General features: G+C 34.3%; 1 pseudogene; it reads left to right on the top strand.

Moving 5' to 3' along the window:
* The first annotated feature begins 383 nt into the window (after positions 1–383).
* On the top strand, positions 384–5,085 carry LOC125828328 (uncharacterized; annotated as a pseudogene).
* Positions 5,086–8,239: the final 3,154 nt, after the last annotated feature.

Genomic DNA, 8,239 nt, shown 5'->3' with positions numbered 1-8,239 from the left:
GGAAAATTAGCATGCCCGTGTTGCAATAAAGACACTTCCTCAATTCGATTGTCTAATGGTAAGAAGCAGTGTTTTATGGGTCATCGGCGTTATCTTTCTTAGAATCACAAATGGAGAAATGATAAAGACTCATTTGATGGTACAATGGAGAAAAGGCCTCCACCAAAAGTGTGTTATGGTAATGAGATACTTAATCAAGTGCAAGATCTTGAAGGCCTACCATTATCAAAGGATCCTAAGAAAATAAAGAAGATATCACATGAAAATCGAAAGGATAATTGGAACAAGAACAATATTTTTTTGAACTTCCATATTGGAAGTGTCTTTTGTTGCAACATAATTTGGATGATATGCATATTGAAAAAAATATATGTGATAATATCATGGGGACAATCATGAATGTGAAAGGTAAGACCAAGGACACAATTAAAACCCGATTAGACTTGCAAGAGATGAACATTAGGCTGAAATTGCACCCCATCCAAAATGGGGAGAAAATTGAAGTTCCAACAGCATGCTACACATTGTCTCCAGAAGATAAGCACAAATTGTTCCTTTTCTTAAAGAATCTGAAGGTTCCTGATGGATTTTCATCTAATATTTCTCAATGTGTGAACCTGAAAGATCACAAGATATCTAGATTGAAAAGCCATGATTGTCATGTTCTCTTGCAACATGTACTCCCTCTTGCACTTCGTGGTATGTTGTCCAAAGAAGTGTGTGAACCGCTTATTGAATTATCTATATGTTTCAGTGTGCTTGGATAAAAGGAGTTGAGAATTGATAACTTGGAACATATTGAAGCGCAAATACCCATAACACTTTGCAAGTTAGAAAAGGTCTTCCCTCCTTCATTTTTTGATGTCATGGTGCACTTACCTGTTCATTTAGCTACTGAAGCTAAGATTGCTGGACTGATTCATTATCGGTGGATGCATCCTATGGAAAGATGGTTATATTTTTTGAAATCTCTCATTGGTAATAGAGCTTGTATAGAAGGTTGTATTGCAAAGGGCTACATTGCAAATAAATGTATGACACTATGTTCAAGGTATCTGCATAAAGTCGAAACAAGATTCAATCGGCCTGAATGAAATTATGATGGTGTTTTAGAACAATTGAATGACGGTTTATCTATCTTTAGTCAACCTGGAAGAACTCTAGGAGCTAAAGTTCCATGTGAGCTTGAAGCGGATGAATTAGAACAAGCACATATATACATACTGAAGAATTGTGATGAAGTCATACCATATGTCAAGTATTGAGAGTTCTTTCATATCATCTCATTATTATTATTATTATTATTATCATCATCATCATCATCATCATCATCATCATCATCATCATCATCATTATTTCTTTTAGGGTAATTTATTTTCTATATGACGACTTATAGTTCACTTCAATTTTGTAGAGAGTTTGCCCAAACTCATGAGAGTGCTCAACACTTGTCTGATGCGGAATGGAGCCGGCAATTTATTGAATGGTGTAAAGATAGGTTGTGTAATATATAATTATCAATTTTGATATTCTAATATTGTAATACCCATTCTTAAATATTTAACGTAATCTTGTTGATAGGTCGCACAATTGCATAAAAGAGATGATAGTCGTATCATGGAAGATCTACTCTCACTTTCACGTGGTCCCACCAAATATTTGATGCATTGTAATGGTTACGTTGTTAATGGATATAGATTTCATGTAGAAGATTGTGATAAAAAGTTAAGAACTTAAAATTGTGGTGTTGTTGTATTGGGTGATAATGATGAAGATAGTGAGAATCTTGATTACCATAGAGTCTTAACAGAAGTAATTGAGTTGCAATTTGTCATGGATAGAAGAGTGACTTTATTTCGATGTAATTGGTTAGATGTGTATGATGAAGTAAAAGGAGTTAAAAAGGATGAGTATGATTTTGTGAGTGTTAATCCGAATAGATTTTTGAAGACATATGAGCCGTTTGTTTTAGCGGATCAAGCATCTCAAGTGTTTGTATGCTAATGATAATTCCAACAAAGGTTGGAAAGTAGTGAGGAAGACTCAACCTCGTGATGCCTATGAGATTGTGGATCAAATAGATGATGATATTGTAGAGTTAGGAAGTCCTTCACAAAAGAAAAGAAAACCAACTAATGAGGTGAAGTATTTTTTATGAATTAATATATTCATTGTTAAATATTATGATGGAACAATTTCTTTTATTACTATATTGCTACATATTTTTCTAGTTCAATTTTAAAATTTTGACTCTTTTTGCAGGTTCAAGATGAAACCATTGAAGATTGAAAATGAGGTCGGTTCTAATATGAAGAGTACTATCAGATATACATTTGTCGCGCCTGCTGCTATAGGAAAGGGACTGGGACGAGGGCTTAAAATTTTGGGCGAGAAAGGGACTACGCCATCTAAGAGTTTATTGCCTCAAACAAGTGATCTAGTTAAGAAGTACATCAAAGAAATTGAAACAAGTAAGATATTTTGTATTCTTTTGCTTCAGTCCATCTGAGAAATCTTTAATTGTTTACTGGTAATCTGAAACAAATGCCTAAACCTTTGTATTAATCCTTCCAATTAAGTGTTAAATGTCGAATCTAAAATTGATGCAGAATATCAAATATTCACAAATGAGAACTCTTGATGCAGAATCACCTTAACAAAGTGTTTACATTTCTAGTCCTTCTCATATCTTGTGATAGATTTGTCAACTTATTAAGTATGTATTTCATCCTTACTTGTTAGCACAATTTCAGACGTCTCTAGTCATTCTCATGTCATGTGATATAATCCTTGATTGTTCTGTTTGATGCAGAACATATTGTTTATTGGTAATATAAGTTGTCTTTTTTTTTTTAGGTTCTATCGAGAAGGGAAGAGAACAAAGACTTAAAAAGTATACCATGTTCGCTAGTCAAAGAATGCAAACGATACATAAGAACTCCATCGTTTCTGAGAAAGAGAACGTGCAAATTAATAATTCATTTCCTACATCTGCTATTCAAGTTGAGAAATACACCCAAGAAGTTGAAACAAGTAGGATTTTTTCAAACATATATTTTTTGCAAATCTGTTATGTTTTCTTTTTTTTTTTGATAAACTCTTATATTACGCTAGTGAGTCCAATTGCTATAGGAAATGGTCTGAAGCAAAAATCTGGATCTTTGAGCTTATCTATAGGAATTTCAGAATATGATATGGGATCTTTCGACAAGAGTGATGTTTGTGCTAATCAACATATGCAAACTCCTTCTAAAAGCACAAAATCAGGTTCTACCTTCTCCTCTAATAAAAAAATGTGAAAAGTGACAAAAAATGTTCTTGAGAAAGAGGATATGCAAACCAATGTTTCATTACCTGCATCTAGTGATCAAGTTATGAAACACGCTCAAACAACTGAAAACGATATGATATATTAAATTTTCAGATGTTATTAAGTATTATAATTGTGTTTGATATCAATAGTTTTTATCAAATTATGCAGTTGTAGGTTCATCTAATCCTACAAAAGTAAGAAAAGTTTGAGGAAGCAACAAATGTAAAGAAGTTGCTTCATTGGAAATTGGACAAAAGCTAAAAGTAACCTTTTACAATAATTGAACGGCTGGAACAAATAACAATCTGTTTTCAAGGCATTTGGGGAAAATTGTTCGTGATCGTAATATTTGTCCCTTGGGAGTATTATCGTGGCATGATATTAAGCAAGAAAAGTTGAATCACATATGGGCAGCTATTGATGTAACAAATATACACCTGATTCAAATTCTTTAGTGTTACCTGATAAGTCATGTGTTCTGTCCATATAGTCGATGTTCCTAATTTTAGAAGTCTATATACAATGGCTAGTATCGATAATCAATTGTGATAGATAGAGAATCTATAATCAAGTACCTTAGAGTGTTTTTATGATTTGGAAACAAACTGTTGAGAAACAGATATAATACATGTAGATAATAACTCATTTTTAAATTGTTGTAGCATAAATTTGAGAGTGTTGATATGAATGAGCATCGTGATCATATCTTGGGATGGATGAACGAGTTATGGAACAAATGGAGAGGACACTTGCATGCAAAATATGTGAAGGACAAGCCAATTCAACAGTCTCTTAAGAATGTTCCAACTGGAGTAGACAAAAAAGAACGGGAATGGTTAGTAAAGGAGCATTTTGCTTCTGAAAGTGTTCAGGTATGCCTATTGAATAAATAGTCTACTTTGCTACTGTTTTATGCAGTTTGATTTCCCTTTTAGTAGCTTATATATATATCTGAAAACAAACCTAAGTATAGAACATGTCTCTAGCTAAGATCCCATTTCTTATAAGTACTTGCACTAGAAGCTTATTGTTGAATAAGTGCAGGCAAGAAGCAACAGAAATGCAACAAACCGAGCTAAGTTGAAGATGCTTCATCATATTGATAGCAAGCCTATTAGAGAGATTATCTATCAAAAGGTAATATCATAACATTATTTTTCTAAATAGACTAATTATGAGGTGCGTGTTATTTGACATGTTTGACTTTGATGTAAAGGGCAGGAAAGATGGCAATCCACCAGATTTGGCGACTATTTTCTTTGAGACTCGTAAGAAAGATAACAAGCTTGTTGAACCGGAAGCAATTGAAAAACATGTGTGTTTTGTAAATTGAACATACTAATTACTTGAAATTGATGTGTTATGATAGAAAATGTTTTTGATATATTTTGTAAGCTCAACTCGAAGAAATGGTCCAAGCAGATCCATCCCTACCTACTATAGATATTGTTGAAAAATGTTCTGGACCTCAAACTTGTAGCCATGTATTTGGATTTGGGGGTGGAGTAAAGGTAAAAAACTTGAAAGGTGGCACTTCTTCAAAGGCTGAATTGTTGTCTGCACTACGTTCAACTCGAGAGGATATCAAATCCTTGAATGAAGAAAACAAATCCTTGAACGAGGAAAACAAATCCTTGAACGAGGAAAACAAATCTTTGAATTCTCGCTTATCTACCATAGAAAATGACATGAAAGAAATAATGAAAATGAAAGAGTTCTTCGTTGCTCAGCAATCACATGTCCCACCTATAACATCTGTTTCAACTGAATGACCCCTGCCTTTTCAGCCGTCCAAGTTAGTAACATTATGCCTAACTTTTTAATTAATTTTGTTGAGATGTCGCATCAAAATGAATGTGTGATTAATGTCATTTTACTGATCTTTCAATGTGAAAAAGAAATGTTTCAATCTACTGATCTTAAATGAAACTTGTTCTTATCTGGTGGATGAAATACCTGGATAACTTGTATGTCTGCCCTTCATCTTGATATGTGCACTTTTGAGCTTGTAACTTGATATTCTTTGCTTGGAAAGTTCAATCGTTCAATCTGGACATTATGTACACTCAACATTTGAACATTTGAGCTTGTAACTTGATTTGAATGGCAGCCCTGTATCCCATATCTGTGAGCAATCTTAGTTAGGGGATCCTTTGTTTCTGATTATATTCTATGCACTGTTAACTATGAATTTGCCTGTACTGGTGGCCATCCACCATGGTCTGTCCCTGTATCCTGTTAGTTTATCAACTTGTATTTCCTTCTTAATGTGCTCTACAATGTCTTCAGGGAAATTTCGTTGTAGAGTATGTTCATTCCGGGATCCTTCAGTAATAAGCTCCGATACATCCTCCAAATTTTCGTTAATCTTGAATTCAGAAGGAACTATGTGATATAGCAACCCAATTTAGTCACATTTTCATGCTAGACATTTGTAGTCCCTCCTTTTATTTTCTGCACAGTTGCATAACGACGCATTTTTTAAAAAAAAAATTTGTGCTGCTGCAAAAATTCTGGAAATAAAATTCTAACAACACAATTTTTTTTTCTACTGCCAGCTTTTCTATTTTATTGGTTTATGCACTACTGCAACATTTCCCAGCTTGTACTGACAAGAATATTTCTTTATACACGACTGCTTCTTTGTTTTATTGTTTTATTGTTGATTGGAATTTGAATATGAAATATCCAGCTTTGGCTAGAAACATATAAAATTCCTTCTAGGCCCTCACCAGGTACTATGATTCTGACACCAATTTGAGCATTTCTCAAGGATAAGTCAAAAAGTAGAGCAGACAACGCAGCAATAGTGTTCGCACCCTAACATAGGTTATTGAAAATACGAAAATGTTGTCGAAACTTACCTACTGAGTTCTCTGGCTATACTATCTGGTTACAGCATGTGTTATGGTTAACGATGTACTATCTTCTTGTGGCTGTGTTTGCACATACTACCTCATATTGCAAGAATTCGAGTAGGATGAGTAATGCTAATACCACACACAAGAAATCTTTCAAAATGTGGCAGATTGTGTACTTACATAAATAGTTGTTCGCCTTCTATCCTTCTCTTCTTTGATTAGTTCTTATCCACAACAACTTACCATTAGTCTACATAAGATGAAGGCAGAAATATGTCTCTACACCTACGGTCCTAGATATTAATGTCTGATAAGTAGTGTATGAGACACAGAGCGAGTTCTACCTCCCATTCATTAAAAAAGGCAGCAGTCTATGTAAAGCTTTGAACATCATTTGAGTTATTTCACCTTTACATTAAAGGGAGCAAATATGACAAACTTTTCTTAACTGTGAAGCCTAGATGGCAGCAAGTACTAGAGCTTGATTCTAAGACAGTCGAGTTAAGCCAGATAAAAATTAATCAATCGTTTTCTGATTAGTCTACTCTAAAAGACTTGCTCCTGTACAAATAGACCAAGGAGATGCACAATTGTACATATATACCACCAAACATTGAAGAGAAAGTTTTGAATGATTGAGCAACTAAAAGGGACTTCAAATAAGGAAAGCCATTTTTGAACATACACCTATTTGTACAGTCTTAGGTAAATCTCAATAATGAGAAATTATTATTCATTCTTAGATCTAATATGCTCCGATACATCCTCCAAATTTTCGTTAATCTTTAATTCAGAAGGAACTAAATATTGTAGTCCAATTTGCATACCACACATTTGTAGTCCCTCATTTTATTTTCTTATGCACTGCTGCAACATTTCTTGATAGAGAATCCTTTCCCAGCTTGTACTAACAAGAACATTTCTTTATGCACTGCTGCTTCTCTGTTTTACTGTTTTATGGACTGCTGCAACATATTTAATCCTCCTGCAACTTATTGATAACTTCTCTACCATAATAACTCTTTGACAAACCAACGGGAAATGAAATCACTTATGGAGAGTCCCTAGACTTACCATCATGCTTTACGAGCCTGACTGAATACTATTCCCTAGCTAGCCATAATTATGCAGAAGGCCTTCCAGTCCGACACACAAAACTCTAAAGTTCTAAAAAAAGCAACTATTGGAACAAATATGTCTGCTCGTAGGAAAATTGGCTGGCAGCTAACATCCTCACAACTCTTGTGGTAGAGCATCTTCTCTACATAGTACATCAGATAGCATTGTGAGCCCTTAACAATTTTTTCATCGATTTCAGTTATCCATGTATTGTCAGCTTTGTACCATTGGTTTCTCAAACAACCTACAAGAGATTCACTTCAATTACTGGACTTACTACAAAAATCCTTTCGGCTGGAGTTGCAACCACTCAAGTCGAGAGAAATGGCTACCTTTTTCTTCATGTTTCTCTTCTTCTTTTTGAAGGCAGTTTGAACTCCTTTTCTGCACAATCTTGCTGCTCCTTTGTGACCTTGTTATACCAACACTCAAGGCGATAGTGGATTGATACTCAACACATCCTGGTTGAAAGAAAAATTCGCCTCCAACAACTTGACCACCATAGGTTTGTTCTTATACGTGTAAGGCCCGACTTATAGGATCTGATCCCTATCCTTTGTTGATTGGAATTTGATTATGAAATATCCCTGTGGGTGCAACATTAAGAAGATAACTGCAGAACTTTCTTAATTATGTTAGGCTCTGTTTTTAATTTTCTGCATAGCTGCATAACCGCACAAACTTTGTTTTAAAATATGCTGCATATATTGTTGTCAGCTTCCTGTTTTACCATTTTCTGTCTAGTTGTCCATCCAGAACGTGCCCATTTTCTGTTTTACCATTGCTGCAAAGTTGTTCTACTAAATACTATATATATAGTTATGGTTCTTCAAAATAAATGTTGGATTCTTGATTAATGTATCTAGAGGTTTATCTAATAGTTTATTCTTATTTCCTGCAGCTTTTGTAGATGTTTCTGGATATCACTTGACAAAGACTTAACATT

This window comes from Solanum verrucosum, unplaced genomic scaffold (assembly GCF_900185275.1).
Source record: "Solanum verrucosum unplaced genomic scaffold, falcon-dt-bn FXZP01000048.1, whole genome shotgun sequence".
In the NCBI taxonomy this organism is placed as follows: domain Eukaryota; kingdom Viridiplantae; phylum Streptophyta; class Magnoliopsida; order Solanales; family Solanaceae; genus Solanum; species Solanum verrucosum.
The sequence above is the reverse complement of the archived record's forward strand: the minus strand, read 5'-3'. Positions and strand labels throughout refer to the sequence as shown.